This window comes from Macrobrachium nipponense, chromosome 33 (genome assembly GCF_015104395.2).
Source record: "Macrobrachium nipponense isolate FS-2020 chromosome 33, ASM1510439v2, whole genome shotgun sequence".
In the NCBI taxonomy this organism is placed as follows: domain Eukaryota; kingdom Metazoa; phylum Arthropoda; class Malacostraca; order Decapoda; family Palaemonidae; genus Macrobrachium; species Macrobrachium nipponense.
Genome location: NC_087219.1, coordinates 68,282,032 through 68,294,531, shown reverse-complemented (window position 1 = coordinate 68,294,531; position 12,500 = coordinate 68,282,032).

Sequence of the window (12,500 nt, the reverse complement as noted above, 5' to 3'; positions counted from 1 at the left end):
CCCAAGAGTCACAAGAATGTTCTGTGTCTTTTCCTTCCGCGAAGTTGGTATCCCACTCCATTTACGGACTGATGGAAGACCCCCATTTTCCAGCCAAGAATTCAAGCAATTAGCTGACTGCTGGGGCGTTCATGACATCATCACTTCTCCACATTACTCTCAGTCCAATGGACATGCAGAAGCTGCAGTAAAAGCCATCAAACACCTCATCATCAAGACTATCCCATCCACGAATATAGATTGTGAAGCTGGAACTGTGGAACAACCCGACCCTTGCTGGACGTTCCCCTGCACAGATTCTCTGCGGCCACCCTCTATGTACCTGTGTTCTGGTCCACCCCTGGTCATTCAAGGATGAGTGGCAAGATAAAACTGAGGACTTCGACTGTCATACTGCCATTCTCACCGAACAAGCCATGAACCTCTACAACTCACATGCCCGCCCTCTATCCAAGCTCACCATCAGCCAGTGAGTCAGGACCCAGGATGCCACGGCACTATGATGAGACAAGGTGGGCATCATGATGGGCCGCGGCAGGTCAAGACAGTGTGAGGTGCACCTTCCTAGTGGTCCGTGTATAATTCAGAAACTGAAGACATTTGTGCCCAGTGCCTAACATTAGTGATGATACCTCTCTCCAAGTCCCTTGCTCTGGCCAGGAAAGAAAGCCATCATTTGACCCTCCAAATGCCACTTGTTCTTCCCAACTCGCTGAAAGGAGTCCGTATTCTGCTCGAGACAGTGCTGTGAGCATAAAAGGGGAGGGAGGTGCTAGATATCAAATGCTGTTACCTTTACATTGCATATACTTATTACATGGTGTTTATTATTACAGTTTCAAAATAACCTCTATATATAGTATATATTGGCTAAAATGTCCATCGCTGCGCCAGAATTTCTGTTCATAGAAAATGTTCGATACACACAGCTACACTAATTTTACTAATAATTTTTATCCTTGACTAGCAGGAAATGATCTGAGCAGTAGGCTAATTTCTCTGTCAAAAACTGTAGAACATCTTTCACTGGTAACGTTATGAGAAAGGAGTCTATATCCCAACTTAAGAGTTTTATGTTGTAAACGGATATACTGTATGTGCTGCTTTGAATTTGTGGTAGAAATCTTCCGATAGTTTTCTGACTGGGAGCAAGTGTGTTTAAAAACGGTGAGAGGAGGCCTGCTAACCTAATAGATATTTTATAATTGAAAGCTTCGGTACATGAAATAATTACTCTAATAGACTTACCCTGACGTTAAATAATAAACAACAGAGCATGAAACATTCTTGAACGACAACAGTGATTAACTCATCCCATACCCCATTGTTTATTGATATATCCCTTTAATCTACCGGAAGTGTTAATCTTTTTCAAACTACAAGTACAGATCTTTTAACGCAATTATTCAATTAGGATTTCTTGACTCAATCATAATATTTTCCTTGCAGTCTTTTTAATATAGACGGTCATTAGTCAGGAGTTTATCTATGCTAATAGTCGATAAATCTAGCTGTCAAATATATTTATCGTAACCGTTTGGTCTTCTTCGTTCTCACTTAAAAGACCACTTTGCAAAATGTTCGTTGGTTATATCTGATATCCTACAGAAAAAAAAAACTTGATTAAAACCAAACTAGGCAGACCATGGAAAGAAACATTTCGTGAAACCTGGGACCAAAATTTACATTATCTCGTATTCTAATAGCCATTAGCGTCGTCATCATTTCTGCAAGATGACGCCAGCGTTACTCGAGAAAGGTTTTACATATATTTTATTTCCACAAGGCTAGAAGCTTTGTTGTCGTTTCATCTTGAAAGAAAGAAAATAACTAATTTTCACCTACGTTCCTGACGCAGAAAATTTGAAATGAAGACCTGCCTTATGGAGAGAAAACACAGAGTGGTTTCTTATCTCTATCTTTGTCTATTTCCTATTTCTTTATTTTCTCCATCCCTGTCTCTTCCGTAGCTTGTTTCATTATAAGAAGTGCAGTGTCTTCACTATTGTAATCAATGCTGTCCATCGTTGATTTATGCGTCTTTGTCTACGGACAAAATTAATCTTCTCTCGAAATAGGATAAAAACTTTTCTTATACAGCGTATTGAAACACATCCTCCTAATTATCTCCCCGTTTTTCTCTATGCATTTTTCTTCTTTCTTTAAAGAAGTTTAATTTGCTCAAAAGATTGATTTGTGTGTTGAATAGTCTAGAATATTGCGCTAACCAAGTCTATTAACTGAATGATCTTAAACACTGATAAGCATAAAGGAGTAGTACCAACAATAACTGTTACTTTTGACAAGAAAGTATCAGCAGAGGTACTGAGAAATAGAACACTTTAAACACAGTGGTACAAAAACAAAAAAATAAACAGGGGCATAAAAAATAGATGTGATGGTGATGTTAATAAAAACGCATCATTATATAAGTGAATGGATCATGTTAAGCAGTAATGGAGTTTTTGGTTTATTCTGGTAGATTATATTTGAGTTTATGTATTGACGTGTTTGATTTAGTTGTTTTTTTTTCCTGCATGATAAGGGAAGAACTTGAAACCATAAGCGTAAATTATTATAAGACCAAAGTGAACTTTTAAAACGGACACATGGAGATCAAACGGCTATTGATAATTATGTTTTAGAGCAATAAGAAAAAAAATCTTTCTTTGTAGATAAAGCAGGGACAAAGGACTGACTATATTAACCCTTTGAATATGGCTGTATCTATGCAATATATTTATTCAATAGACCAGAAACCAAGCGTGTCGTAGAGGATGCACGAGTATTTCCCTTTTATGTGAAAGACTAGAGTTAAAATAAAGGCATGTTTTTTCTTGATATGGAAATATTCGAACCTTTATCATACAGTGAATTCGCATAATTGCAAGTGTTTCCCTAAAACTCGTTGGTAATCATCAAGATGTCAAAGGCTGACGAAACAAGTTAATGACATCCTCACGCTGACCACCAGCAGATTAAGAGAGGCCCCATTCGATTCATTTTCTGGATATCAATATGACTTGGACTTAGAAAGAATGAAATTAATAATATAAATGAGTGGGAATGGGAGTCAGAAACTTCCAGCCCAAATATTTTGTATTTGACACAATTTTAGTGACATTATGTCCAGACATATTGTGAATGAAGGAGTAGAAAATTTTACTTTTATTTTTCGATAACGAATTAGGAGATTGATTGTGGAAGTGTTATCAACTACGCACGCAGACACACTTGTATATATATAATATATATATATATATATATATATATATATATATATATATCTATATATATATATATATATTATATAGTATATATATATATATATTATTACAAATGAATAACTTGATCACGAAATATATAAAACGTGATGTTCTGCATAAATAAAGGTAATGCCACGGAGGATAATGAAAAGACGAGAACTGCTAAGATCTTTCGGTTTTAACGACACTTTACATAAGGCAAGGTCTCGGCAGTTCTCGTCTTTTCATTTTCCTGGGAAGCATTTCGTCGCATCATGGGAAAGGGAACAGATTAAACTTTTAAACCTCTTATTATCCTATTGTGTCATTTCCCTTGGGGTCTAGATACTTTTCATTATGACCTCCACCCTAACGGCCGATCCTTCTTGACCCAGCTGTGGGTCATTAAATTTTGACCTGACCCTTGCCTTTCACTTCTAAGTAATTCTGTCTACTCTCAACCTCTCTCTCCTCTGTGACACCAACTTCCACTGTTGTGCAAAATGAGACACCCTTTCGGTCGAAATATTGTTCTCTTCCAGCACTAATTGGGGATAAGGAAGGTCCTTCTTTGACGAAGAAACAATAGAAGGCGCCGATCGGAAAACATCTAAGATGGCTGCCACAGACGTGGGTATAAGGGCCCAAGATCGTCCTCACAAATAGGTTAAATAGAGGCTTCAGTTAAGTAGGAACCTACAGATATGTAGGAGCTAGGCCTTGACACTCAATGCCCGTAGACATCTCCGTACCTAGCTGTCCATATTTAGTTGAAATAGATTCACCTGGCCCAGTCCCTTAGCTGAAGCAGGAAGCCTATGAGCCATTCCATATTGGACTCATACTCCAAAGGAAGCCCTAACTCACCAACTTAGCCAATGTCATATCATGGCATTGTGTAATCAGCCAATTCCAATATTACCCTACTTACTCTTTTCATTGGCAGCAAGAAGATATACATTTTCTTCGACCGCTATCCAATTGGCTCAGTCTACAATGAACGCCAAGCCTGTTATAAAAGAGATTACACAGTTTTGATAAATCTGAGTTTCTTAAAGTACGTATGATATTCCTCGGTAACAGAGTATTTGGTCATTGCTAAAAACTACCATCTAGAAATGAGGTTAATATTTATTCAGTGAATTGGATATTTGGAATTATTATAGTATTTGCATATGCTGAAACTAATGTTATCCTACTGCACTCTCCCGTGTTACTGGTGTGCAGCTAGAAGGAATAAATCGTCGCTAAAACATTTTATTTTCTCAGTGTTTCTCTCTGTCTCTAATAATAGAAAGTGTTGTTTTTTCTTGCCTAGCTAGTGAGATAGTAAGTGGAAAAATTAGAACGATAAATATATTTTATCATTAGTTTTTCCGACGGACTTACAAAAAATCTAAACTGTGATATAGCTGACTTTCGTGGACTCACAGTGGCAGAAAATAGGTAAAAGGAAATCCATAGATGTCTTTATACCTATCTTACTGAGTGAAATCTTTATGTACTGGGTGATATACTGATGCTGATAAAAGGGTATAATAATCATAACTTAAATAACAATCATAATGGAAAAATGTTACTGATGAATTCTTTTTATCACAAACTACTGAAGTTAATTTAACTATGGAGGGAGGAGACACTCAGTGCTAATATTTATACAATATTTGATTACTTTTTTATTACGTAGACAATTTTCACAATTTCCGGTATTATGGTTAGTGCTGTTATATTGTCAAAAGTTCATGCGTTTGTATACTTGAATGCTGTGTCACATGTTATGCCTTACAGTGTGTTCATAAGATTGCGTGTTAGTACCGATAAGGATGTAGTTGATTTTGTTCTAACTTACCTATCACTCTTGCAAAACAGTGGTCTCACGCTTTCATATTGATAATAAAATGGTGGAAACTCAAAAAGTCTAATCATCGACCTCCGTAATGCGACGTAAATTGGTGGCAAGCGAGTAAAAACCCAACGAGAGAGATGAAGAAATACGGCCTGAAGGCAATGATGTAGTTACAGTGTTTCATCTGTTTGATTTGTTTCTTTTCGCCACATCAAGAACTGCGTGTTGAGTGACATGACTTTAAACTGCACATAAAAAGAACTACTTTCTCGTAAAAATTTTGTATTGTCAAAATAGCAACAACAATATGATTGTCAATAATTTTAAAATCAATCAACAAACAGGGAGTTTCTTAAACACAAAAACAGCAAAGGTTATGAGTTCCTTTAGATATTCAGAATGGCACACATAGAGCTTATAAAACAGTGTTCTTCTGCATGAGTGATCTTTTTGGAGGAGCCCATTCAGTAACTTCTTAACCCAAAGATTTTTCCTGTGCATGCTTATTTTTTTTACTTTACGAGTTGTAGTTTGGAGCTGCAGGAAATTATGATTAGGGTAAGGAAATTCTAATAAACCTCCTGGTAGGAACAGAAATAAAAATAATGATAAAAATAATGGTTCTGCCGTAATACCTTCGGCGGCCCGGGATAATAAGAATATTCCCACCGTTGTAAGTACAAACTCTCCAATTGTGCCATTTCATGGTGAAGTAATGGTCAATTAACACATGGAGTACAAAGCCAGATTAACTAAGTTGAGTCTCATTTATTATTTAAGCAAATGCGGATCCACACAATTCAGTTGCAGGAGGCAAAGTCTTTTATGGATTATGCTAAGGGAGTTATAGGTAGTTGACTCAGAATATTTTCCTCATATACTGAGAGATATGGGAAGATTTTAAAGCTACTTTGAGGAAAGTATATGTCACGAATCTGACTTGGCTGGGGTGATCATTTTACTTAGCCTCTTAAATTAAGTAATAGAAAGTCTCCTCTTAATCGAATAAACAGGTATAACAAATGATAAACAATTTCATCACTATGTGTTAAGGATTAAAACTTTGATACTGTGGATATATGTCACCAACTGCAACTAGCTCTTATGACTGTTCTTATGTCTGGCCAACTTTATGTCGTTTTGACTAAATTTGATAAGAACTTTAGTAAGCTTACAGTTACAGACCAGGTAGAGGAACATTGTTATGTCAGAATCTTTACCCCGTTCTGTTATCCAATTTTGTACAATCATACGTTAAGCAATCCAGCCCAGGTACCACAAATCGCCAGCAGGATATATAGTTCATTCAAATAATCAAAATATAAAATGTCACTTCTGTAAATATTTCGGTTACTACAAGGGAGACTGTAAAACTATATATTGCAGTATACAAAATACTCTTCTCAGAGCTTCCAAAATTGTAAGTTTAGGCTGAGTAGGTAAACAGGTAATAATCCAGGCAACAGCATGAGTTATAATCACAATGATAATCACAATGCTCATCGTAATACAGCTGGTGATCATCCTAATAGTCAGATTTACATATCATAATAAAATTTTCAGAAAACGGAAGTTCTGAAAACACAACCAAGGGAAAAATATGGGTGATAACTAAAGCCTCCATTGAAGTAAAATACGATTCAATGTTGTGCAAGAACAAGGACCCTTTCATTTGTGCAGTTTTTTCCGGTTGTCAAGGGAAAATTCCATTATAACTTGAATGTTTTTGAAGGTAAGACTTTCTGTACTGATTTAGAGTGGCATAACCAGTTCTCCGTGTACTACTCAAGGATAGCAGATGGTGGGTGACATTAATTTGAAGTTGGGACTCCCAACCATTTATGGTGGATATCGGTAGCATCATGATTTGTATTAACTAAAAGTGACTTAGATGAACGGTCTATTGTAAAACCAGTTAATAAACACAATAAAACTTTTAACATGTTCCTTGATACGGGAAGTCCTAAAAACAATATTGATTTAAAGACCTACCATATGCTTTCCTCTGATTGTTTCTCCAATTGAGAAAACTCAGCTACATTTGGCAGGTATAAATAATAATTAATTAAATATAATGATTTCAGTTAGGGTCCAGTACTGTATAGGTAAATGCATCTTCACTGATAAATGCATAGCAGCAGATGGGATTCAGAAAGTCCCTGTGGCAGATTGTGGGTATCTGTTTGTGTCATAGAATATTATATTTGCAGCGAAATGTGGTGTCTTGGTCAAGATGAAAATTTTCAAAGCTTCCCACTCTAAAAGTTACATATGCCAAAGCACTGACAGGTGTTTAGTCAGTTTCAGTGATTAATGAGCCACTAAAGTTAAGTTTTCTCAGATTATTGCCAGTCTAACCCAGATCATAGAATCTAACGTCCCATCAAATATTACTGTGATAGCTAAGAAGGTCTTACAAGGATCAGAAATTGCATTCATAAATAAATCAATGAGAAACCATGGGTTATGTGTAACAGAAGTGGTATACTCTGTTGATGGTAATCATCAAACAATGATGGAAGTATTTATTTATTTCAATAAAGATTTGGTTGTTGATGAGAATACACCGTTAATGGATGTTGTGGTTGTAGCAAAACGGTTGACTGCTGGGAATGTTATGCTGCTGCTGCTGTTGGTGGCTGGGTGGGCTCTGCTGTCTTGTGGGCCATGTGTACTGCTTTGGCAAATTCTATGAATTCTTCGATGGGCATGGTGGAGGCATTAGGCATAGCTGCCACTGTTTGGTGGGGCAGTTTTGTGAGGAAGACTACTCTCACAAGGTATAGGGTTGACTTAGGTTAGTTGTCTGTGGCGGGTAGCATTATGAGCCTTCACAACTGCTTGTAGACATGTGATGGCTGCTCATCTCCTATGCCAGTCCCCATGTTGTTTAGGAATTTCTTGCCTCTTAAAGCAGTTGACATGCTGAAGGAGGACTTCAGCTAGTCCTTCAGTAATTCGTAGGTGGCAGGGGTTTGAAGTTCTACGAGGAGGTAATTTTCTTTAATTGGAAGGTTGTTCCTGTCCTGACAAATCAAGTTTCTGGGTTGTGTTGCAGGAATGGGGGTAGATGTATGGAGGAGGCAACAATGGTGTCAATGAAGATGCTGGCATCGTTAGGGCTGGCTGGGCTGGTCATCCCCATGGTCAACAATGCAACGAAGGCATGGGTAAGAAGCTGCATCTACACACTTACTGATTTATTCAGGCAACGAGCAAAAATGTAGTGCCTGACACAAGGTAAACAAAACTGAGGTCACAATACAATCACTTGTGTTTGTAAAGGGATGGAAAGATGCATATAAATTGATGTACAAGACACGACTGAAGCTATGGTACACATGGCTGAAATGCTGACATAGTAATGCATGTGGTGATAGTGATACATTTAACATAATAATATGAATGAAAATATAAGTAAAGAAGTTGCGGGATATATGCTTTTTCTTGTATATACGTATTTGGCATGCAGAAATATATATTGTGAGGAGGTTTACTGGCCAAGTAGATGGAGGTGTGTGGGTCAATGTGGGACCCTATATATTTCATCATGTCAAGTCAACAGAGGCTGACATCATTTTCATGAACCTAATGTCTGGAGGGAGTATGTAAACCTACTAAAAGTTTATAATGATGCATAATCCACTAACACCTGGAGTTTAGGTAAGGCTAATGTGATTGAGTACCAGATAAGACTCAAATGAAATAATGGAATAAAATACTTTATCTCTCCTCTTAAGGTGAGTTCACATTAGGCTTCACCACACGGTTGTATGCGTAAGACTCATCACCAACTCCTCTCAATGTCTCGTTAGGCCCGCCTTCTGGACTGCTCATCACAACACTGCATATGGTGCCACCAACTCACCAAGCCAAGTCTGACTGATGAAACTGGCTACTCTGCTGACGACTCAGCTGCCATCCAGTGCACTATTTTACTGTATCATCATGCAATGGAAAGAAGAGATCCATTTTTTGATAGAGTATTACCAACATTATCCATGTTTACGGGATGTAAAATTAAAATCATATTAAAATTGAGGTGAGCGTGATGCCATAATGAAGAAGGTAAGGGGAAGGATGGTTCTGATTAAGGACAAAATTAAATTACGGGGGGGGGGGGGGGAAGTTAAAAAACAAGAAAAATCCACAGGCTTAATGTGCCAGTACAAGCGAGAAACAAAAAAGAAAAATGAAACGGTAAATATAAAATCAGTAGCTGGAACAGATGATTTATATGTTCGTAAGCTATAGTGGTATGATTTCCTACATCTCTTGCGAGACGAAAATATTTGAGAGTCAAATTCATCATTGGAAGTGATAGAGGTAAACATATTTTAAAAGTTATCGTTTAGTGCAATGATTCATCAATACAAATATGGAGTATTGCTAATTGTGTATTTTTTATTAATCTAATATTTTAATGAGATAATGATATGTTGAGATAAAAACTGAATTTATAAGAAACATTTTGATGCAGAGTAGCCAGCTTCAGCTCTCAAGCTTTGCTTGGTGAGTTGGTGGCACTATCACAATACAGCATAGTTGGTGATAAGTCTTAAGCATGTAGAAGTGTGGTGAAGCCTAGCGTACACTCGCCTTTACAGGATTCCCATGGATTTTGATGAAGAGGTCTCTATGGAAGTAGGCAAGACTATTAAGGTAAGTTTCGTTAAGAAACCAGGTAGCGCATATAATTTCTCATTGACTGTTGTTCCTAAGAAAATATGTGCTTTGAGAGTTTGTACTGACTGTCGTAAACTTAATGAGGAAATCGTACATAAAAATTTCCCTATGCCATGTATTTATACAATTTTCCTAGTCCTAGATACATATACTTTTCTTATTTCACTAAATTGCTTTACAGGAGAACAGCACCAATTATGTGGCATATAGTATCTTTAGAGGGTATTTTGAGTTCATGAGTATACCTTAAGGGTTATGTTGTGCACCTATAACTTTTACTAGGATGATCAATTCGGTTTTGGTAATACTGTATGCAACATACTTCATGCCTACTGGTGGATCATTTGGACTTGTTTCTCAGACATATTGGAATATCACTTTAGGAAACTGGAATTGTTTCTTCATTTAAATGATCAAGGTGTGCATTTTTTAGGGATGAATGAAGATGTTTGAGCTATGTTCATTCCAAGGATATATAAAAGGTTGTACATGAGAAGATTTCTGTCATTACAAACTTTCCAGAGCTAACCACAGAAAATGTTTTTGAACAGTTTTTTTAGGAATATCTTGTCATTATATAAAAATTTTTTTTTTTTTTTTATTATTTATTATTAGCTGGTCCTCTGACAGATTTAACCAGGAAATTGTAGATTTAAAATAATATATTGAACAACAGAAAGCCTTTGAAACTTTAAAAGACTGCACCATTTTATGGTGTGGGTGGAATAATAATACAGTGAAAAATTAATAAGATATACCCCATGAGTGCAATTATGCTGTGATTGATGGGAAGCTTCAGCAATTGCAAAGGCCTTGGGTAATTTCACATATATACAATATGATTGTGAAGTCAATGTGTTGACAGACCATGAACCTCTGTCATTTCTTTAAAGGTTAAAGTTCAGTCTTAATGGACTAGGGAGCTAATGCATTATCTAGTAATCCATTGCCATCTCATATAATTAATTAATTATGCTTTGATTAAAATTATGGCATAACAATGTTAAGAAATTCAAGAGGATTGATCTTTCGAATTCTGACTCAGCTCTACAATTGACCCCAAGTGGAATCATGATGTTTTCGTTAGGGAACAAATACAAGATGAAATATTGTGGAATATTGTAAATATCTTGCAAGGGATTAAGGATATAATTGGTTGTAAGAAGTTAAAATTATTCTACAATAAATGAGATTTTGTGTAGAAAAAAAATCCTACTAAAAGTACACAGCGTTATTGCTGGTCTTGCTATTTCGTATCAAAAGGGTTCGTACCAATTGTGGTAAAATAATTATACATAAACAAAATGAATGCTCACCCAGGTTTTGCAGTTATGTATTAGAAAGCAAGAAATATGTTCTATTAGTCTATCATATCTATGGAATTTCACAATTTCCTTAAGAATTGTCAGGTTTACCACATGAATAAGTTATGAAACCTGTGGAATTAGTTAAGTATTCTGTGCCTCAGAACCTTTTCGGAAGATGCATATTGATTTATAGACTGATTTAAATGAAACAATAGGAGAAATACATACACATTGGTCACATTCGATAGTTTAACAAATTTGTGGAGTTTTTTTTTTTTCATAGAAGAGTTAAAAAACACAGCAATGTGCTAGGGTTTTTATGATGGTTTCATTTATTACTATGGTATTCAGATTCTGATATCCAAGTGGTGAGAGTTCAATAATACCTAACAGTCTTTTGGAGAGATTTAACTACACGATTTTAGATACTTAAGCCTAACTGGGATTTGTCAAGCCCAGCAGTTGCTTGTACAATTAGTTTTATGCATTATTTGTCATTAAAGATGCCATATTTTTAAGCCAGCTGTGATGTTAAAATATCTCCATGTGATGTATTGAATTCTCCAGTCTATGTCTGATCTATTTAGGAATGCTGTTGATATCAGTAGTCAGGTTTGACCTTTTGTGTAAACATCTGTCGGACTCTAATGTTCTTGGAAAAAATTTGAATACTGTATAAATTATTCCAACAGGCAAACAACTAAGTTGGTTGGGATAAGAAAAATTCGCTATACTAAAATATAAATTCTATTTAATCCTTTCTATACCGCGATAAATTAATAGGGTCTTCCTTAATTTCTCTGATGTTCCCAACCCACTGTTTACTAAGATTTCCTGTGTAAAAAAGTTACCATCATTAGACAAAGTACCAAAAAATAAGTTGGAATACCAAACTCAAACCCGAAAATATGAAGAAAACTATGCAACAACGCGTGTAGTAACAGGGAGCTGTCTCAACATACGAAACAATACTGAATAAAAAACATAGTTTAACTCAAAGGCTACAAATATTGTATACAACCCACCTGAAGAAACTAACTCAAAAAACTCAAGAATTTCTTAAGGCTAACTGCTAAGACACCGTCGTAAATTATTAAAAACATTTAGCTTGATAAGAGTACATAATTACGTTGAGATAATCGGTATCATTAATGACCAACCTTGTGAATCATCCTTGATGATACTTGGTTGATCTCGAAGTTTAGTATGCGAATGATAGTCGGCAACAGTAGCTTCCATCCGGGGCGGCGCCGATGGTTTTATTCCTCCATTTTAAAAATACTGTCCTTATATACAATCAAGGGAAACAGCATATCCAATTAGAAAAGCAGCGTGAAGTCGTACAAAAACGCCACCCAATATGAGAGCGCTACTGTCTTGACGTTTACTTTCTCAACAGCCCCTCACTTCTTGCCT